Raw genomic sequence first — 22,559 nt, 5'->3', positions numbered from 1 at the left:
GATGATGTGTGAGGGTGTAGGTGACAGAGTGTACTAGTGCAGTTCAGGGAGAAGTTCGAGGTCACCCGTGGATAGTTGGTGTTTGGAGCTCCTGCACAACTACAGTGCGGTCACTTAGCGAATGCATGTAGGCAGAGAGGAAACGGCTCGAAGACTGGAGCCCTTTAGTGCCGAGGGTCAGAGAGGTGAAGGGGTAGGAGGAAAAGCAGATGGTTGTGGGGTCTGTTTTGGAAGCCAAGAGAAAAAAAGAATGTGGAGAGAGAAGTGAGCATCAGCTGTCAGATGCTGCTGTTAGGTCAAACAAGGTGAGTACTGAGAATCTGCCATGGGCTTTCATGTCTGTGAGGAGCAAGCGGGACTGTAGTTAAAGGGGTAAGGCTGGATTTTTTTTTTTTTTTTAAGATTTTATTTATTTGACAGAGAGAGACAAGGAGAGAGGGAACACAAGCAGGGGGAGTGGGAGAGGGAGAAGCAGGCTTCCCGCCGAGCAGGGAGCCCGATGCGGGGCTCGATCCCAGGACCCTGGGATCGTGACCTGAGCCGAAGGCAGACGCCCAACGACTGAGCCACCCAGGCGCCCCTATAAGGCTGGATTTTAATCAGGAATAACTGTTGCAGTAGGGATAAGAGCTGTGTGAACTCAGCTGACCTTGGATTTGTCCAGAGGTGACTGAGGGACTAGGGATGGGAAGGGGGAGCGGCACTCAGTAGACTTAGGAAGTGAAAAACTACAAAAGCTGGGGTGGGGGTGTCGGTCCATGTGAAACCCATCTGGGTTTGCTAACTGGCACTTATCAAAGGTAGGCGCCTACCCTTCCACAGGGCCATCCAGTGGGGCCCCATCTTCGGGTGTTGGCTGGGTTCTTTTGGCAGCCTTGACTTTTCTCAGGCAGGCACTTTTAAGGGCGCTGGGGTCATCGTAGGGTTGGGGCCTTGAGCTGTTAGAAACTGTATTAGTGTTTTGTTCAAGTCTTTGTGGGCCAAGGTTGAGGACCAGTGGAGAGAGGAGCCTGGCTACAGTTTGGTCACAGAGAGAGTCTTTGTCCTTATGGTGTCCTTGGTGATCTTGAGAACAGTTGTGGTAGAGTGGCAGAAGCCTGGTGGGAGGGGTGTGAGAGGGAACAGGAGGGAAGGGGTTACAGGCAGTGAGGGTAGGTGGCTCTTGAGGATCTTGGCAGGAGGAAGCAGAAATGGGCTAGGAGCATGTGAGATCAAGAGAGTTTTTACGATGTGGGAAATCTTAGTTGATTGAGTAGAAGGAAAGCTGGAACAGTGCAGGAGGGGAATTGCTCAGGGATGTCCCTGCATAGGCGGAGCATAGAACCCAGCGCCGGAGTGGAGAGTTTGGCCTCTGTTGGAAAATGGCAGGATTGCATCCTAACAGGAGAGAAGGGTGGGGGGTAAATGTGGGAGCTCGTGGAAGTTCCCTTCCAGTTGCTTTGATTTCCTCTGTGACCAGGAAGTAAGGTTCTGTGAGAGAAGGGAGAAGACCTTGGAGATTTGAGAGGAGAGGCTCTTCCAGGCGAGTGGCTGGGGTGGGGAAGTGTGGGGCCACTGGTGAGGCTGAAGGATTATTGGACCCCGGGGTGCTGAGCAGGGTGAGCTGCAAAGAGGGTAGGTGGGCTCGGTGAGTAAGAAATTTGGAGCTTTTGTAGTAACTGGGCTTTGAGTTTGGCATTTGGAGGAGGGTGAGGGAAGGGTAAGGTACCCTGGAGAGCAAAGTCTGGAGGCCATTCTAAGTGGGCAAGTCAGAACGCAGACCAGTCTGGATCAAAATGAACAGGAACAAAGTCCTGGTCCTGGCACAGGAGCTGGGATTCCACTCCTGGACTCCTTGGACGGATTTCCTCGAGGGTTGTGGATTGTGAGGGCACACACCCTCCTCCAGGGGCCCTTCCCTGCAGCCTGATGGGACGCATCAGAGGGGTCATGCTCTGGGTGAGAGGGCGCATTGGGGGCTACGGGTGGGAATTTCAGATTTAAGAAGACTTTTTTCCTATAGGCTGATTTATTTTTTTAAGCTCCTGTGGGGTTTCTTTTCAGCCCTGGAGACCCGGCAGCCTCAGCCCGTTGGTGCCGACACGTCCTGACCAGTGACTGTCGCCAAGCCCAGACGGTTAGCTGGTCTCTGTGTGTCTGATGTGGGTCCTCAGCTTCCTGCTGGTAGAAGTAATTATTTGCTCCACTGAACACTTAGAGCTGGTACCTTAAAATAAAGTGTTGTGTTTCTGCTTTTGTTGTAGAAATTACAGAAAAGTAGAAGGGGGGAAAACCATACTTGTAATTCTAACTCCCTAAAATGTTAGTATTTTAATGTATTTCCTTCTAGTTTTTTGCTTCATACATATTTGTGTATCATTTTTCTTACAAAATGAGGGTCACATTGTACATCCGTAGGTTTACGCCCCATCTTTTCCCTTTACGTTGTACTCTGAGCGTTTACTCACATGACTGAGCGCTTGGTGTGCTCTCGGGCAGGCGTCTTCCTGTGCGCAAACGAGTCATTCATTTTCCCAGTCAGCTATTGTTGGAAATTTATGGGGTTTTCAACTTTTTAATTGAAGAGGCGTTATCATCCCTTGTACAGTGCCATTGTCATCCTTATATTTGAATCTCAGTCCATGATTATTTCATCAGGATAAGTTCTAGAAGTGGAATTACAGGCCAAAGCACTTGATAAATGTTATAAAATTACCTTTTAAAGAGACTGTGCCAATTTATTCTCCTGTCAGTAGGCATGATAACGGCCTTTTCATCATTCTCTGGCTAATCCTGAATAATAGAATTTTAAAAATCGTTTATGGGGCGCCTGGGTGGCTCAGTTGGTTAAGCGACTGCCTTCGGCTCAGGTCATGATCCTGGAGTCCCGGGATCGAGTCCCGCAGCGGGCTCCCTGTTCATCGGGGAGTCTGCTTCTCCCTCTGACCCTCCTCCCCTTGTGCTCTCTCTCTCATTCTCTCTCTCTCTCTCTCTCAAATAAATAAAATCTTTAAAAAAAAAATCGTTTATGTAAAAGAAATTTTTAACCTATCCAGTTAGCTAAGTAATACATGCATACAGCTACAAACCTCCAGGTACTGGGACATGGAAAAGAACAGCAGCGGTCAGCTGCCCCTGGGCTGCTCCTGGGAGGCAAGCCCTGTCATCTTTCAGCTTTTCAAACTGGGATCACTTTCAAACTTCAGAGGTCTGCCCCCTGATAGGTGTGCCCCGGTTTCCTCACCCGTGTGCCACCCTCACTGGCCACAGGAGGAACTGAGTTCATACGTGTACGGCACTTAGAACAGGGCCTGGCACATGGTAAGCGCTGGGTAAATGTGAATTTTCACGGCCACTGGTGTTATGATTAGTTTTCCTGACACCCCTGCCCCCTCCACATGACCTTCCTCCCGGCCACCAAATACGGGGAAAGCTTATGCTGGCGTAGCTTTATGAGCAACTAGATGTTTTGCAGAAAAACCTGTGAGGAAAAAGAAACACATAAAGGACGGGTCTTGAGCCTTCCGAGGTAGTGGCCCCAGGCCGCTGAACCACTGCCGACCTCCAGGGGCTCCACTGACGCTCGTTTCTTCAACACCCTTCTCAGCAGATGGATTCCTCCCTCCGCTTGCTTGTGTGTTTTTCAAGCAGCACCTGAGGACGCCGAGGAGCATTTGTTGGCTCTGGACGTGCCAGATGCTTAGACATGCTCACGCCCCCCCATAGCTTCTCTGAAATAGGGTTACTGCTGAGGACAAAAAAAGAAAGAAAGCAAGCTGGTACAGGGCCATCATATTGTTTAATTTATTACAAATAATTTGAGAGCGATTAGAGGGGTTTTTTTTCTTTGTGTGTTTCAGTGTATTCACAGGGTTGTGTGACCATCACCGCAACCTAATTTCGGAACATTTTCCTTCTCCCAAAAGAAACCCTGTACTATTCACAGTCACTCCCTGCCCCTGCCCCCCACTGCAGGCCTGAGCAAACACCAGGCTACCTTCCTGTCTCTGTAATTACTCATTCTGGAAATTTCATAAAAATGAAATTATACAATCTGTAGTATCCCGTGACTGGCCTCTCTTACATAACAGAATGTTTTCAAGATTTATCCAGTCAGTGCTTCATTCCTTTTCTTTTTGGCCGAATGAATATGATCATTTGACTGTTTCCCTTGCATGGGCATACCACATTTTGTGATCTCGTTATCAGTTGGTGGACATTTAGGTTGTTTTCGCCTTTTGGATGTTATGACTAATGCTATGAACATTAGCGTTTGAATTTTTATGTGGATGTGTTCATTTTCTCTGGTGGAGTTGTTGGGTCATATGGTAACACGTTTAACTTGTTGAGGATCCACCAGGCTGTTGTACAAAGTGGTTGCACCATTTTATGTCCCACCAGCAGTGAAGAAGGGTTCCAAGTTTTCCACATCATCAATATTTATGATCTGTCTTTTTTATTTTAGCCAACCTAGTGACTATGAAGTGGCGTGTCATTTGATTCACATTTCCCTAATGATGAATGATGTTAAGCATCTTTTCATGTCCTCATTGGCCATTTGTGTGTCATCTTTGGGGTAATCTGTATTCAAATTCTTTGTCCACTTTTAAATGGGATTTTTTGTTGTTGTTGAGTTGTAAGAATTCTTCATACATGGTGGACACAAGTCTCTTGTAAGTTATATGACTTGCAAATACTTTTTCCAATTCTTGACATTGTCTTTGTACTTTCTTGCTTACATCATTTACAGCACAAAAATTTCTAATTTTGAGGAGTCCAAAATTTATCTGTTTTTTTCTTTTGCTACTTATGTTTTTGGTGTCATCTAAGAAACTATTGCCTAATCCAGGGTCTTGAAGATTTACTCCTATGTTTTAGCTCTTATATTTAGATTTTTTATCCATTTTGAGTTAATTTCTGTGTTTGGTGTGAGGTAGGGCTCTCAGTTCATTCTTTTGCATGTGGAAGTCCAGGTGTCCCAGCACCTTTTGTTAAAAAGGCTGTTCTTTCCCATTAAATGGCCCTTGTTGAAAATCACTGACCATAAATTTAAGGAAATGTCGTTTTCTATAACAAACATTGATTTTCTCAAAGTCATGAGACACCATCTCTTAGAACTATTAAAAGAAACCTTTTTGTAATATGGAAAAGTCTTTCTCTCTTTTTAGCAAATAGACTTAGTGATTAAACTTTTTAATGATAACTTACAGAATGAATAAAGATTTAGCTTAACTTTTATGGTAACTGGTGTGTAAATATTTGCTAAACTTTCCTTATTTCTCCAACAAGGTAATTGGCTAACAGAGTCCTTTGTCTTTTCAAAGCTCCTGTGTCAACAGTCTCTTGTTATTTCAAGATTTCTTATTACACTGCTAATTGAAATTTGTAGCCTCTGACTTTGAATACTTTTTTTAGATAAGGCTTAATTAAAGAACGTGGAGCTTGGAATTTTTCTGATTCTACAACAGTAATACTCTTTCATTGTGCTGTAATCAATCACAGCCCCAAATGGGGCAGAGGGAGCCCTCCATGCTGGCGCTGTGTCCTCTTGGATGTGGCCCTATGATCATTTGACTGTTTCCTGGGTGTTCAGCACAGCTTGATATCCCAGGTTCACCTTATACTTTACTTGGTCCAGACCAGGAATCTTAAGGAGCTCTGCACCTCCCCCCCAACCCCCCCCCCCCTTTTTTAATAGAGAATGGTATTTAGAACCCAAATCTGGGCTTTTCATGTCAGCATTGCTTCTAGGCCCTTTACATTGTGATCACCCATTATAGTTGCCCTTCCCATAATGCTTTCCCACTTCTGTTTGGCTTCGGGTAGCACTTATCATCTTCTGATGTATCCTGTATTTGTGTCCCCCCATAAGCATGTCAGCTGTGTGTGGATAGGTCTTTTAGACTGCCTGGTCCAGCCTAGAGCAGCTCCTAGCACATGGTCAGCATTCTGCAGGTGGTGACAGAGTGACCGGCAAGTGACGACACACAGGAGTGGAGCGTGCCTGAGGTGGGATTGCTGGGTGACGGTGTGTGCATGCTTAATTCCACCAGCTGATGCCTTGGTGTAATTTTCCCCTTTTGTCCCTGTGGAAACAGTTTTGCTTTGGGGGAAATTTACATCTTGGTACATCAGGACACACCCAGCTTTTGCTTACCTAGCTCTGCCTATGCTGCCTGCTCTGTCCTTCACTGGCCACAGAGGCCTCCTGCCACTGTGCGTGTCTCCCTGCCTGCCTGTCACCTGTGCTCACCTGCTTCTGTCGTATTTTCTTGACAGCATTTATCCTCATGTAAAAGTGTTCTCTCATTTACTTAAATAGTTCTGTCTTTCCCACTAGAAGGGAAGCTTCATGAAATCAAGGCTGTTATTGCCATGCTGTTTGCCCTGTGTTCAGCATCTAGCACAGTGCCTGGCACAGAATTGGCTCTCAAAAAATACTTGCTGAGTGAGTTATATTTTTATTATCTTTTGATAGAGTCCAAAATGAATTCTCGTGTCAAGAGGAGAGGACATTGGGTTTCTGTCCCTTTACCTATATACACAGCCTTGAACAGCATGTCTAAAATTAAATTGAAAAAAATATGGACATAAGTATGCAATAGATACACATATTATCCATATATGTGTGTGTGTGTGTGCGTGTATATATATATATATATGTAAAATCTGGAATATGGAGGATGAAACCATTGGGAGTGAGTTTAGGATAAATAAAATGAAATACATTTTTATAATTTGTTAGAATAAAAGCTGATATTAGTAGGCCTTTGTAAGTAGAGTTTTAAAGGACTGGTATTAAAAAATAATCTTCATTTTTTTTTTCCAAGTATAAAACCTTGAAAACAAAATGAAACTAGCTGTGAATAAATAGAAAGTCCCTTGTAACCCCACCCCCAGATATAAATAAAGGTAAAGGTTTTGTTTATATCCTTCAGACATTTTATATATATGTATACATAAGTATGTGTATATATGTGTTTGTGTGTTTATTTTATGTATTTTCTCTATTACTGTTTTTTTCAATATTTTTAAATTTTTTTTAAAGATTTTATTTATTTATTTGTCAGAGAGAGAGCACAAGCAGGAGGAGTGGCAGGCAGAGGGAGAGGGAGAGGGAGAAGCAGACTCCCTGCTGGGCAGGGAGCCCGATGCGGGACTCGATCCCAGGCCCCGGGGATCATGACCTGAGCCGAAGGCAGACGCTTAACGGACTGAGCCACCCAGATGTTCCAGTATTATTTTCTTTAAAATGAAATTGTGTAATATTACACATAGAGTTCTATATTTTCCATTCTGTATCTGTAACACTATCTCATTTATTTTAATTATTGAGTTGATTTCCATTTTGTTGGTTTATTCTGATTTATTTATTTAATCCTTTGTTAATGTGTGATTGGATTGTTTCTGCTAAAAACCACACGTATGAAAAGCAGTATGTGTATGTGCAGGTGCTGGTTATTAAATTATCATCTGAGCTCCAAAAGCACATTTTGCACTCCACATTGTGGTCCTCACATCATAGCTTGTGGACCTCTGCAAAGTGCTTTTCTGTTTTCAGCTCCTTTTGGGCTCCACCCAAAGAGGGCAATGGGGAGACTGGAGCAGGTGGGGTGGGTGGGGGTGAGGTGGGATGGGGAGTGGGTGGTGGCACTTCTTCTTGCTCTCGCTGTTGCGGTCAGCGCCACCCAGCAGTGGCCTTCGCTGCAGCAGCAGGAGCTGGTTCAGTTCCCATGTCTCCCTCTAAGAATCAGCCTGTTCGCCACTCGGAGGTCTCCCCTCATATATTCTCCTGCAAATGTCCCCCCCCCAGACTTCCCCACCCATTAGGTGTCCTCCTTCAGATGTCCCCCCTCAGAAGTCTTCCCTTAGATGCCCTCCCCACAGATGGCTCCCTTAGATGTCCGCCTTCAGATGTTCCCCCTCAGGCATCCTCCTTCAGACCTCCCTCCCTCAGAATTCCTCCCTCAGAGGTCCCTCCTTCAGCTGTCCCCCCCTCAGATGTCCCTCCCTCAGACATCATCCCTCGGATGTCCCTCTCTAAGAATTCCTCCCTCAGATGCCTTCCCTTGGAGGTCCTTCCTCAGAGGTCCCCCTCTTCCCTCAGATGTTTTTCCCACAGACAGCCTCCCTGAGATGTCCTCCCTACAGATGTCTCCCTCAGATGTCCCTCCCTCAGACATCCTTCTTCAGATGTCCCCCCTCAGATAATCCTCTTTCAGATGTCCCTCCCTCAGAGGTCCTTCCTCAGAGGTCTGCCCCTCCAGACTTCCTCCCTCAGACGTCCCTCCTTCAGATATCCCCCCTCTGATGTCTCTCCTTCAGATTTCCCTCCCTCAGAATTCCTCCCTCAGATGCCCTCCTTTGGAGGTCCTTCCTCAGAGGTCCCCTCTCTGACCTCTTCCCTCAGATGTCTTTCCCACAGATACCCTCCCTGAGATGTCCTCCCTCAGAAGTCCTCCCTTAGATATCATCTCCACAGATGTCTCCCTCAGATGTCCCCCTCCCTCAGACATCCCCTCCCCCTAGACATCCTCCCTCAGACTTCCTCCTTCAGAGGAACCCTCCCAGAGGTCCCAGCAGCAGCCAGTGGCCTCAGTGGAGGGCTCTCCACTACGACCTCTTTGACATGCTTCCAGGTTCTGGTACTTCACCCATTTCTTGGTTCCCCTGTGGCACAATCCCACAAAGGAAGTGTGTTTTAGAATTCACGGGCTTTTCTCTGTTCTTTTACGTGGAGTTCTAGATACTACCGTGCTTGAGAAAGTAGACATAGCAAACACTTCTCAGATTGTGTGTCATTCCTTTTATGTGGTCCCAGTTGGTGCCTCTTCCACAATCCGAGGAGGCCATCCCAGACGCATCGTGGTCCCCTCCACCCATTGGTGACTGAATGCCCTAGGGACAGGGTGCATGATGGTCACCTGCGGCCTGTGATGCTGCGGCTTCCCCAGCTGATGGGAAAGTAGAACTGGGGGATTTGACTTTCTTTTAACTTGTCTATACCATATTTTCTGAAATACCTTTGTACTTCTTTAATAATGGGAGAGTGCTCTTCCCCCTTTGTTTAAAAATGTTGCATGGCCTGAGACCTTTTATTCCCCATGTATTTAGCAATTTACCTTCTCTGTTGCAGGATGGCAGAACAGAAGAGAAAAGTTACCGAAGTGACAGAGAAAAAGAACAAACAATTGAAGAAGGCATCCACAAAAGAGATCCAGCTGGCTCCTCGAGCCGTGTCGGGCACCAAGCGAGCGCACCCCGAGGTAGGCACATGCGGGGCCGTGTCGGCCCCGGCTCGGACGAGCGCAGCTCGGTGGCAGTGGCAGGGTGGCGCACGCTGGAGCTGGCCGCGCGAGCGCTGCTCTCGGGGACGGGAGGGACGGGCCCGTGTGTCGTACGCTAGGAGAGGTGCCCTGCCCCGGGGGATGCGTGGAGCGTGGCCTGGGAATCTGTACATAAGAATTCAGATCGTAGCATAAAAATGTTCCTGTCTGGCATGATGTAAGTCTGCCACGAAAATACGTCTGTGCATTTAAATTTGTCTTCTGTGACCACCACGTCCTGAGCGTTAACATTTTTCTTCTTTTTTTTTAAAGATTTTATTTATTTATTTGAGAGAGAGAGAGAGAATGAGAGAGAACACATGAGAGGGGATAGGGTCAGAGGGCAAAGCAGGCTCCCTGCCGAGCAGGGAGCCCGATGCGGGACTCGATCCAGGGACTCCAGGATCATGGCCTGAGCCGAAGGCAGCGGCTTAACCGACTGAGCCACCCAGGCGCCCAACATTTTTCTTCTTTATTGAGTTGTCTTTACAGTTGCTAGCATGCAGTTGATTAAAATGGCGTAAGAGATGATAAATTCTGACAAATTATTGCACATAAAGTAAAATTTGGTCAGGTATACATCATGCGGTGATATGGCAGGCTTTGCCTGTTCACGCATCTGTGGGTGAGCATCACTGTTGCTCGAGTGGGACAAGGTTGAGTGTGGGTTTTGTTCCTATTTCCCACGCTTGCCTGTAAGCCCTGAACAGCCTCATTCACGTCAGTGAATGGGGATGGAAGTTTGGTCATAACAGCGTTCTTAATTCCTCAAACTCGGAGACAGTTAATGTGATTTGGGGCACATGTTATCATTTTATTTTTAAAGATCTGCCATTAGATGACAGCTTGACTAGGTCCTTCTTCAGTTCTTTTGAAGAAAGGTTGGAAACCACCTGACCTGGTCAAGGATGTGTTGCAGGCTAGTTGAGGTTGACTTTTGCAACACCAATATTTCAAGCTCTGTTTAGTGCTCCCGAGGCGTTTATGCCCTCAGCAGTGTCCCTGGTAAGGTTTAGGGTGACAGGAGGCTTTTTTTTTTAAAGATTTATTTTATTTTATTTATTTGAGAGAGAGAGAGAGAGTGCACGCGCGCACGTGAGCAGGGGAGTGGGCAGAGGGAGAGGGAAAGAGAGAATCCAAGCAGGCTTCACCCTGAGATCAGGACCCGAGCTCAAGAGTCAGACGCTCAACCCAGGCGCCCCGACAAGTGACTTTTTCCCTCACAAAATGGGGAGAGGACCACGGTGCAGCGGGAGGGAGAGGGGAGGACCCACCTGACAACCAGTCAACTCCCTGGCTGCGGGCCGTTCGAGCCTTTTCTCAGAGCAGTTTCAGGATGAGTGCCAGTGGCATGGGGCCCCGGGAGTGCGCTCCTGAGCCCACCGTGCCACGAGGATGCCCGGCGCGAGTCTCCGCGTCCTTCAGGCTGTGTGCGCCCAGTTTGTTGACTGTTGGTGCAGATCACTTGGGTGCTGCATCCGCGTGGGCATCCCTGTGCTTTTGAGAGATGGTGTAAGCTCATTCATCTCCCTGTGGCCACGGGAGTCCAGGAGTGAGAGGAGATGCTCAGCTGCTGCCCTGGGGGACCAGGGGGTGTGGGGGTGGGCAGGGAGCCTGGCTGGCTCTCGGGACTCTGACTGGTCCTGCGTGCTCTTGGCAGAGAACCTACCAGGTCTGGCAGCTCGTCCGATCAGAGCGCTGCTCTGCTCCTGTGTGTGGGAGTCCCGTGGTTTTCCCGGCGTTGGGGTCGGGAAAGCTGGCTGGCGTCACGGGCACCTGCATCTTGCTCTGAATGCAGAGGCTCCTAGCAAACTTGTGACCCTCCCCACCCCGGGCCAACTCTTGCTATTCTCTGTGCTGCACCACTTGAGCCCTGACTGTTCTGTTCTTCCTGCTTTCCAGATCCCAGAGGGAAGCTGGCGTACGGAGCTCCCTGAGCTCCCATTCGGTGGTTCAGTCCACCCCTGGTTCTTACAGAGCCGCAATTACACCTGATTTTCTTGGGCTGTTTCTAGGATACTTTCCTGCTTCTTCTAGACTCCTCCAGTTTCTTTAAAATAAACCCCATTACCGGGGCACCTGGGCGGCTCAGTCATTTGAGCATCTGATTCTTGGTTTTGGCTCAGGTCATGATCTCAGGGTCCTGGGATCAAACCGCCTGTCACGCTCTGTGCTCAGTAGAGAGTCTGCTTGAGATTGTCCCTCTCCCTCCCCTTTGCCCCCACCCCCACCCCATGCATATACATGCTTGCTCTCTGTGTCTCACAAATAAATAAATAAATCTTTAAAAAATAAAATAGACCCCATACTATCACCCTGGTGATTTTAAGTTTTGTCATAAAACTTCCAGCTTTCCTTTCTTGATGATCTCTGCTTGCTGGCTGCCGGTCACAGGCAGGACCCACAGAACAGTGTGGGTTTATGGTAGACATCAGCATGGGTTAGAATTTCTGCCTAAGATCCAAGGTTAAGTTCAGGTCATTTTTTTAACAGTATGTGATTGTTTTTTGTTATTAAAGTACATGTTGATTAAAATAAATTTGGAAAACAAAAGAGGAGCTTCTGGTTTCTCTTTTGATGACTAGATTTTTGTTTGATTTGTGACATAGTGGAGGAGGTTCCTGGTAGAGGCACGTGCACTTTTGCTTCCTTTTCTGTCCCTCCAGTGTTGAGGCTTGGTGGCAGGCTGGCCCAGCCAAGGAGCAGGAAGTGGGCTTTGAAACCCACCTGTGGCCTGCAGAGGAGAGTGAGTGCGAAACCGGGACCAGCCAGCAGGGGTCGCAGCCTCTCTGCCTACAGGCAGCCGGTGCTTTGCCCCTTGTGTTTCCAGGCCCGGGAGGATTTTTAGGTCCGTCTCTGAGTGAGGTGCTGTGCTTGTGGGCTTGTGTCCTGAAGACCCCTTCTTATATTGTTGGGGCCAGTCTCCCAGGGAAGTGGAGAATTTTCTGGGAGGACACACCTTGGGCTTTGCTAATAAAAGTATTTCTTCACTCTGTGGTTCTCATAGGAAATTATGGAAAAGCGATGTCAGGCAGTTTTTAGAGAGAGAACATTGAATGCTGCACCTAATCTTAAGGAGGGCGGGTGGACCGGGCCTGGAGAGCACATCCTATTAGCCTGGGAGCTCATGGAAAAGTACTGTGCTGTCCCCCCACCGCCCTGGCTCCAGGATCAACCTCCGGAATCCACATGAAGAACAGAGAAGCCTGTCCCCACTTGGACCACTGTGTTGTCCTCCCGGGACCGTCCGTCTGGATAGGCCTGTGGGACCCTGTGTGGCCACTTCCCACAGCACAAGCGCCCTGGGCCTGTGCCAGGAGGGCTGAAGTTTCCCCAGTGCTCGCCGTCTGTGGCCCCTGGGGGCAGCCTCCTCGGAGCCAGACTTCCCACTGGTGGGGGGGGGGGGCGCTCGGCACACCCAGTGGGCTCATCTTTGTTTGACTTTCATGCACTCTGGAACATAGAAAGCCGTCTCTGCAGCTCTGGACACTCCGAACCTCGTGTTCCTCTTCACTCCTTCATTTGCAAGGCTCACTAGCCCATTAACCTGCCAAGGCCCTTATGGGTCTGAATCTTGGAGAGGGTGTTTGTGATGTCCTGGGACGGGGCAGAGCCCTCCTGATGCCTTCCTCAGCGCCTTGGTAACTGGTTCTGCCTGGCCGGCCGCAGGCCTTACTAAGGACCTACCACCTGTGCTCTACCCTCTCCCGCCTTCCTGCTGGATGGTCGCCCAGGAGGTCAGCGATGGGGTCCACAGGCCTGTCCTCTTCCAAGGATGATGCCCTGGACCAGAGAGTCTCCACCCATTTCATGGCTTCTTGAAACCCTCCTGTGAGCCTGGGCTTAGGGGCTGGACAGTCAGACCTTCCAAGTTGCTGGACCCCTTCCACTGAGAGGGTTGCGAAGATTAAATCTTAGACAGCAGGTGTATTCAGAGGGGCTGTGGCCCCATTATCAGTTGGTAGAGGAAAGGGCAGGAGGTCATGGTGTTTCTCCTGCGGGTCTTCCCACCCCTGCTGAGGAGATACTCCATGATTTGGTTTCTGTCCCAGACACTGGGCCACACGCCAGGGAGATGGCATCATGCGTCTGCCCCCTCAGGGTCGGTCAGGCCACTGCATGCCTTGGGGAGCATGTGGGAGGGGGTCCTGCAGTGCACACAGCTTTGGCTGTCTGGAGACAGGAGGGGTGGCTGGTGGTGAGCAGGGGCCTCCTCCCTTCATCTCATGGGTGAGAACCCCTGTGTTTGCAGAGCCCTGGAGTTATCATGGGATAGCTCTGGGATGCCACAGGCCCAGGTTTGGCTCTTGTCCTGGCTTCACACATGAGTCGACCAGAGAGACTTGTGTCCTTGTGGGCTTGTGTCCTGGTACTTGCTCGGTTACCTGGCTAGCTGGGATAGAGAAAAGGCTCACAGTTGGGTTTTCTGCGTCTGACTGCCTTTTGGAGCACACGAGGAAGACTGGGACCGGGACCTTCAGTGTTGTCTGGCCTGGCCCCTTAGGGTAGCTGGGCGGGGAGTTGCCAGTCAGTGGGCGGCTCAGCCGTGTGCATGGGCAGCAATGCCTAGCACCGTATAAGGAATATGCCCGGCTCCTTTTTGGCATCTGCTCTCACACTATAAACGTTGGTGATGTGCTTCGGAGAAAGATCTCGGATTTGTCGAGCAGACCGTCCCACGTTGGGAATGACAGTGCATTCCTGAAGTCTGCATTCTTTCAGAATATAATGTGCTGCGCATTAGCCGTTTGGCTCCTGAGTTCCCAGTGTAGCCTCGTGTGTGCCCCTTGTGTTTCCAGGGGCTCTACGGGAACGTGGCCAGAGACAGTAGCGCTGGACGTGGCCCGGGCTCCGCGCTGCCACACTCTGAGTGGTCACAGGGTATTGCTTATCTGGAAGGGAAGCACAGCTACTCCATATGGACCATCTCTTTTCCTTTCTTTGTAATCTCAAAAATGGGATAGGAATTACCGCCATCAAGCCAACAAGCACTTTATAAAACCATCAAATGAGGTTGTGAACTTTAGGGCCTTGAGAATTTGCTCAGAGCCAAAATACTTCATTCTGATGGTATTTTGCCTCAAGAAATATTACTGTCTGGCAGTAGATTTTTTGTTGTTAAGCTAGTGGGGGTGAGGGGATGCTAATCTTTATAGGCAGCTCCCTGGGAGCCTAAATTGTTTTTCTAGCAGAAGTTCCCCTCTGCCATTGTTTTGTTTTCCACTTGGTGACTACTGAATGCTAAGTTGTCAACCAACTGGAGTTATAAACTGACTGACTTCAGGGCTGAGGAAGTTCAGAGAAAAGGGAGACCCAGAGAAGTCCATGATTGCCCGGAGGCCCACGGTAAGCTGGTGGGAGGCCGAGATCCACTTGTCCTGTCTCGGCGAGCTCGCTCGAGCTCTGCTGCCTCCTGAGTTCTTTCCTTCTGTGGCTGAGTAATACTCCTGTGTCCTGACCACACATTTATTTCTCCACTCACCAGTTCGCACACATTTGGGGTGTCTCCAGTTTGGGGCTGTAATGAACACACTGTGAATATTTGTGTGCAAGGCTTTCTGTTTTCATTTCTCTTGGGTAAATTCTCAGGACTCAGGTGGACCATATGGTAAGTGTGTGTTTACTTTTTTTAAGAAGCTGCTAAGCTGTCTTGAAAGTGGCCCCACCACTGTGCATTCCCACCAGAGTGCTTGAGGGTTCCAGATGCTCCGTGTGTCTGGCCATACTTGATACCGCCAATATTTTTAATTTTGGCCACTCTCAGGAATGTAGTTGTATCTTACTGTGTGTGTGGTTTTTAAAGACAGCTTTATTGAGGTATAATTGACGTGGAGTAAACTATTCATTTTTTTTTTTTTTTTTAAAGATTTTATTTATTTATTTGAGAGAGCGAGAATGAGAGAGAGTACATGAGAGGGGGGAGGGTCAGAGGGAGAAGCAGGCTCCTCGCCGAGCAGGGAGCCCGATGCGGGACTCGATCCCGGGACTCCAGGATCATGACCTGAGCCGAAGGCAGTCGCTCAACCGACTGAGCCACTCAGGCGCCCTAAACTATTCGTATTTAAATCGTAATTTCTTGTGGTTTCACTAGCATTTCCCTGGTGGCGTGACCATCTTGTCTGCCTTCTCGCTGCCATAAGTTATCTTTGGTGAAGTGTTTGCTTGCCTCCCTTCTCCATTTTTGTTGGATTGTTTTCTTACGGTTGAGTTTTGAGAGTTGGTTACATATTTTGGATACAGGTTTTTTATCTGATTTCTGTTCTGTAAGCATATTTTCCCTAGTTTGCAGCTGCCCTTCTCATTTTGTCAACAGTGGCTTTTGAAGAGCAGAAGTTCCGAATTTTGATCAAGTCTAATTTTATCAGTTTTTCTTTGTGGTTTACACTTTCTGTTAACATGTCCTTTGGCTCACTGTTTCCTGGAGGTGCTTTCCAGTCCACCTGTGTGGGTCTTCCTTACTGGTTGTAACTCCTACTTAGCATCTCCCTGGAGTGTGTAGTGTCCTCACAGCCTCCCTGGTAACGGTCCTTTACCTTGTTTCTGCATTTACCTGTGGAAACGCCTGCCAAGTGCCCGTGTGTCCATTGCGTTTGTGTGTGTGACTGCTTCTCTTGGGTTTACACCTGGAAATGGAGTGGCGGGTGGGAGGGTCGGTAGGTGAACACGTGGTGCAGTGTCCGTGGGCCCCACTGCTTCTGTGTCTGGCGATCTGGTGGGTGCAGAGTAAGACCTGTTTGTTTATTTAGAGAGTTGGGGGGCAGAGGGAGAGAGTATCCTCAAGTAGATTCCCTGCTAAGTGTAGAGTCCCAACACGGAGCTCCATCCAAGTAGGGCCTGTTTTAATTTGTATTTTCGTAATCACGAGGGACTGAGATGGTTTCTAGTCATTCATTAAGGATTTGTCTTCCGCCATGAATTTCCTTGTCACATCTTTTGCCTTTTTTTAGAGGAACTTTTTGTTGTTGTTGTTCGTGTATTACACATACTTTCTCCCAGTTTGCCTTTGATGGTGATGCTCTCCATGTGTACAGGCAGATGTCAGATCTGTCTGGTATTGGGCGCCTGGGTGGCTCAGTCGGTTAAGTGTCTGCCTTCGACTCAGGTCATGATCCCAGGGTCCTGGGATTGAGTCCTGCATAGGGCTCCCTGCTCAGCTGGGAGCCTGCTTCTCCCTCTCCCTCTGCCTGCCACTCTCCCTGCTTGTGCGTGCTTGCTCTCTCTCTCTCTGTCAAATAAATAAATAAAATCTTTAAAAAAAAAAAATCTGGTATTGTTTTCCCCCTTAAGGTAAAGGCTGCCTTCTCTCTTCCACAGTTATGAACATATTGTCTTATGTATTTTTTCTAAGTTTTGTTGCATAGTAGCCCATTAAGTTACCACACCGTTATTTATTTAACTTGCTTTTTGCCACACTGTGTAATTCTTCAGTTTTTAAAAGTGTGTTTTAAGATTGAATAGAGTAAGTACTTCCTTATGTTTTGGGGACGGTGTTCTTGGCCTTTGTCACATATTTTCTTCTTTGTATGAGTTTTGGAATCAGCTCTCAGGTTTCATGAAAAGTCTTTTGTGGTTTATTGGGGTAGTTTTTAAGTCCTTCATGTAAGTTTCATGCTTTTTTCTGAGGAGATCTCCATATCTGTCCAGGAGTGAGTGACTTGGACAGGGTTCCTATAGCAAGCACAAGGCAAACTCCATTGGTTTGTTTTTTGTGTCACATAACGTCAAAATACAACTCGGCGGTGGAGGCTGGTTTGCGAGGAGTCCTGTTGTTGCCTGCACTGGACACCCCCGGGCCCCTTGGGTCCCGCTCTGGCCACCCTGCTGTCCCTGCTCGGCCGCACAGTGTGCCCCTCCTCTCCTTCCGCCCCACGTTCCTCTCTGAAATTGAGCTTCCTGGCCCGACCAACCTTTTAATTTTCTTCCACTCCTTATTTTCTCACATCCTCCGTGTTGACCCCTCACTGAACTTTTCTATAACTGATCAAACCTAGCGGCAGCTTGCTGGGCTCAAATTAGGACATTTAACTTATTCAGCAAGTATATATTAAAAATTGTGTTTTGTGCTGCTACAGATACAAGTTTTATTTAATGTTGAATTAACATATGTTTTCATATATAAGAGGTTATCGCACTGTTCATTATTGTATGTATTTTTCAACCAACTCTAATAATCTAATAATAGATCTGTTTTATAAAGGAAGGTGAATCAGGCAAGGTGATCTTTTTTTGTTGTTGTTATGAGGGTTGCGGTAGAGTTTAGAGGGCTTTGGGACGGTCTCCTGTTTGTAGTAACCTGCACTGGCTTTTCTCACGTATAACTTGTAGCAAAACACACAGTATGTAAAACTACTTTTTTTAGATAGAGCCTAGTTAATTTACCATGTTGCTTTATATCTGGGTTTACAGTCACATCAGTCACTGTTAGGGTGGAAAAATCGCACAAAACATGAGAAAACCCAGTGATGGTTGGGTTCTGACCCTGGGGGGTAGGTAGTATTTCTCACTGATTTCCTCCCATTTGCCTTAAGTAGCAAACGGTGAATGGACTGTCCCAAGAAGGGGAGCCTGACGCAGGCCTGATCTTGGGTTGGGTGTTTCCAGAAGAACGGAAGGGGCCTGTGTCTGCGGCCATTTTTCATCTCAGTACGTGCTTGCAAAGCATGTGGTAAAGTTTAACATCCGTACAGGATTAAAAACAATCTCGGGGCGCCTGAGTGGCTCAGATGGTTAAGCGTCTGCCTTCAGCTCAGGTCATGATCCCAGGGTGCTGGGATCAAGTCCCGCATCAGGCTCCCTGCTCGGTGCGGAGCCTGCTTCTCCCTCTCCTTCTACTGCTCCTCCTGCTTGTGCTCTTTTGCTCTCTGTCAAATAAATAAATAAAATCTTTAAAAAAAAAAAATCTCTCAATCCCCTCTCCGAAATAACCCTTTCCCCCTAAAAAAACAGTAACGGTTTATTACAAAATCAGACACCTCTTTTTTTTTTTTTTTAAGAAGATTTATTTATTTATTTGTCAGGGAGAGAGAGTGCACAAGCAGAGGGAGTGGCAGGCAGAGGGAAAAGCAGGCTCCCTGCCGAGCAAGGGGCCCGATGCGGGGCTCGATCCCAGGACCCTGGGATCATGACCTGAACTGAAGGCAGACGCTTAACCGACTGAGCCACCCAGGCGCCCCAGACACAGCTTTTTATATCTTACTTCAGCAGAAAGGTGCTCACAGAAAGGTGCTGAGGAGATTTGGGGCGGCTCTTCCTCTGGGCTCTCCACCTTGGGGGGCCCTGGCCTTTGAGTCCATCCTCTCATCCTGGGAGGCCACCAGAGCTGAAGTTCTGACTTCTGGGCACCTGCAGATCGCCTCAGGACAGAATGACCCCCATGTCCTGCCATGACTCTGGGTTCTAGCTTCTGGGTACCACTCAGTTTGGGCCTGGAGATTCCCTACTCTTGTCAGTTCTTTGACGCTTTGTGAAAATAGTTGGTTTTTGTACTTTGGCCAGCGTTTTGGTCACCATGCCTCGCCCACACCTCAGAGAGTTGATCTAAATCAAATTAGGGCTTGGGGCCAGCTAGGAGATGTCTGAGGCCTCGTGGGCCGTGTGGTCTATGTCACTGCTCAGGCCGCACGTGTGGAGCAGAAGCAGGGCGCTGGCAGTATGTAAAGCAAACGGCCACGGCCACGCCCAAAGAAAGTTTGTTTACCAAAAGAGGCGGGCACGGGGCCCTTGGCCCAGAGTTTGCATTCCCCTGGTCTAAACAGTCTAGCCCACCCGTGCTGGGCCCTGGCCCACACCGCTGCTCCCAACCCAGATTCGTTCCCTGCTCTGGAGCAGTCCTCCCTGACGGAGGTCTGGCAGCTTAGGCTGCAGATCTTTCGGCCCCAAGTTCCTGGGTCTCCACAGTATGAAAGGAAGCCCAGGGATTGCACTTTGGGTAAGGGATGGCCCTTATCGGGGGTCCTGGGAAGGTTGACAGGCCTCTGGGTTTGTCCTAGGGACTGATGAGGGCCCTGTGTTGTTGCTGCAGGGGAAAAGGTTACCATGGGCACCGCCACACAGAGGGCTGATTAGAAAAAGAATACGGCGTCTGTGAGCGGCAAGAGAACATTTGATTTGAAATATAAAATTGGTATCTACATAGACAGGAAGCAGAACCACCAATTGGTGCTAATGTGGCGAGCTTGGACACCTGCGCTCTCTTCCGGACACAAGCCCCGACGGTCCAGGCTCTAGCCACCTGAGTCCCCCGGTCTGTGGCTCCTCTGTCCCATGGGGAGGCCGCTGGCTGAGATCCTGGCTGCAGCTTGTTGGGGGAAGCGAATACAGATCCACAGAGCACAGAATTCTCAGAGGGAACCTCGCCTCAGGATTTTAAAGGCTGGTGGTACTGCAGAGGACAAAACCCATCTGGGCTCTCTGCTGCTCAGCCTCCATCTGGGGGCGGTTGGGGGGCCAGGTGTCCTGACGACCGTTGTGAGGAGCTGGCCTCAGGGTGGTGTAGGTGGTTGTGTGGTGAGTCCCTGAAGCTGCCTTTAAATCCTCGAGGGGCTTTCTGGTGACAAAGCGGGCTCTGCACTGCTCGAGTGTGCGCCCTCTTACTCTCTTGTGGTCGGTGAGCAGAAAGCACAGGGAGGTAGATGCTGGCCTGGAATGAGGTGGTACTTTTGAAAGTCAGAGTCATCAAATAAGAGGTAGCGAGTTCACCTGTCACTGGGCACGCTCCGGCCAACACAGGGTGGGTGTGTAGGGCTCGCGCTGGGAGGGTTCCTGTGGGGAGGGGGATGGAAGTGGGTGCCATGTGAGGCCCCTTGCAGTACTCCAGACCCTGTCCCGCCCACTTTGTGTCCTTGTGGCCCAGGGTCGTGGCTCAGGGCCGGGCCTGCCTGTGAGGAAGCCTTGTTCCCGCTGGGAGCCGCCTCTGGCAGGTGGACGGGGCCGGCCCGTCTAGAGGGCCTGCTTAGAACTGTGCCTTTGGAGTGCTCACTTTGATGTTTTCTGAAAGAGAGTTTATTTTATTTTTTATTTTTTTAAGTAGGCTCCAGGCCCAGTGTGGAGCCCAGGAGAGTTTATTTTTGATGTAATTGCAGATACATAGTAAATTGCAAAAAATTGTAGGGAGGTCGTCCAGTGTGCCTTCTGCCCAGTTTCCCCCACTGATCACAGACCACAGTGTCAAAACCAGAAATGGACATGGGCACAATCCACAGAGCTCATTCTGATTTTACTAGTTCTGTGTGTACTCATGCACGTGCACTTGCATGTGTGTTTGTGTGTGCACGCTCGTGTGTGTGCGTGTGCTCACGTGGGTGCCTGTGGGTGCCTGTGGGTGCACGTGCAGCTTTATCACCGGTGTAGGTTGCTGGGGCCACCACCACAGTGACGGTGGTACCCTCCCTGGGACCCTCCCTTTCTAGCCATTCACTCACTGAACGAAGGGCATTTGGGTTGCTTCCAGATCTTTGCTTTTACGAATAAGGCTTTTATGAACATCCGTGAGCACGAGTTTTCATTTTTCTGGGGTGAGCACCCAGGAGGATAACTGCTGGGTTGTTTGCTATATGCACGTTTAGTTTCTGAGCGAGCGGCTGTCTCAGCTTACGTTCCCACCACCATCTTGCGCGAGATGAGCCCCTCCACCTCCTCACCAGTATTTGGTGTTTCTCTGGTTTTTATTTCAGTCATTCTGATGATGGTGGTGCTCACAAAAGTGCCCTAGGAATTAGGAGAGGTGAAATTAAAACTTGCTTTTCCAGCGTTTGGTGATGTGTGCCCCTGGCTTGGTCAGTTCTGGAAACTGCCAGTAGGCTGGTATTGGGGCATTGTCCTGGCTTTGTGGCGGGGCCGTCCTCCTGGGTCCAGGTTTGACGTGGCCTTCTCTGCCCTGCCCCTGTGTGACATCCTGTCTCTTTCTCCAGGAGCTTTTCGGGAGTGGCGGGCCTCACTGGGCATCGTTCGGAGGTGGCGGGGACCATGGGGTCTGTTAGGTTGGCCTTGAGTGTGTGTGTTCCCCTCAGTCTCTACAATGGGTTTTCTCCACTCATTTGTCAAGTCTAAAGAATTGCAGAAAAGTTGGAAGCCAATCAGCTTTCCGTGCTGCCATGGAGACATGGCAGTCCTCATTCTGGGCCAAGGAAAACAGGATCCTCCCCCCACCCCCAATCCAGCTGTCGGCACATCCACTGCTAATGCTCTCACTGCTGCTGGGGCCAGCCAGCGAGATATTTGTAGCTTTGCTTCCTTCTGCTCAGCAGAAAGTAACTCAGCAAAGTGGAATTTTAAAAAAGCAATGTTTGTTATTTTTCCTGAGTTATACATGACCAGTGTGAAGAAAAAAAAAAAAAAATTACAGGAAACAACACGGAAGAAATCAGAAAGACTAATTCTACCATCCTGAGATAACCCTGGTGAATATCTTGGAGTATATCCTTAGTATTTTCACAATGGATGTATTTTCTGTGACCCACATCAGCCCTGGGCGCTATAATTTGTTTTTCCTGTTTTCTAGTGTGACAGAAAAGTAGCTCACGGTTGCTTTAATTTCACTTTCCTTGATTACAACCATGAATGGTCATTTCTATGTACATACTGGTCATTTGCTTTTGTGGATGCCTGTAGGGTTTGTTTGTTTGTTTGTTTGTTTGTTTTTACCAGTTCTGTTGCAAAGCCTGTCTTCTCTGTGTGGATCAGAAAACTTGCTCCTTATGCTAAGAACTCTTTGTCTTTGCTTTATGCTTCAGATAGTTTTCTAGTCGAGTTCTTCTTGTTTCTGTTGCTCTAAGCAGACAGCCCCTCTGCCTCTCCCAGACTGCAGGGCCATCCTGCTCCCTCCGGGCTCTGCACTCCCAGGCCTCTGCACAGACTGCCTCCCCACACCCTGTCCTGCCCTGTGCCCCCTTGGGGTTATGTTTCTCCAGCCATTACAGGAATTTGAGGGGCATGCAGTGAGGCGTCCCCTGGCTGCCTCAGAAAGCCAGTGGCCTCCTGGTTGAGGCCTTCGGGACTGCGAGGCAGGCAGTGGAACCCCTGCTCCTGGGCTGCATCTGAGCGTGGAGGCCTGCTCCACCCCACGGCTGGAGGGGACCCCAGATTTTGACAGCCGGTTGTTTTGCTTTTGATTTGGAGAACAAAGGCAAAGAGAAATGTAGATAAAATTAAATTTCCTTATAACCTGCAGCGCATTGACAGATATTTGAAACAGGCAGGATAGAACATTCCTCCAGGAAGCGCCCCATCTTATAATGCCTTGTTAGAGGGAAAAAC

The 22,559-nt window shown here is 48.8% G+C and overlaps 1 long non-coding RNA gene across 5 annotated transcripts in view; it reads left to right on the top strand.

The window, feature by feature from the left end:
- Window positions 1-429: 429 nt before the first annotated feature.
- Window positions 430-22,559, top strand: part of LOC145721472 (uncharacterized) — a 57,400-nt gene continuing 35,270 nt past the window's right edge. Inside the window, exons 1-5 of one of the 5 annotated variants that reach the window (XR_014145165.1) lie at window positions 430-1,938; window positions 2,044-2,202; window positions 9,116-9,245; window positions 14,028-15,133; window positions 15,347-19,317. This is a non-coding gene — a long non-coding RNA (uncharacterized LOC145721472). The other 4 variants (XR_014145163.1, XR_014145166.1, XR_014145162.1 and 1 more) reach the window with 4 other exon arrangements.

This window comes from Leptonychotes weddellii, chromosome 5 (genome assembly GCF_054177405.1).
Source record: "Leptonychotes weddellii isolate Sample4059 chromosome 5, ASM5417740v2, whole genome shotgun sequence".
Taxonomy (NCBI): Eukaryota; Metazoa; Chordata; class Mammalia; order Carnivora; family Phocidae; genus Leptonychotes; species Leptonychotes weddellii.
The sequence above is the reverse complement of the archived record's forward strand: the minus strand, read 5'-3'. Positions and strand labels throughout refer to the sequence as shown.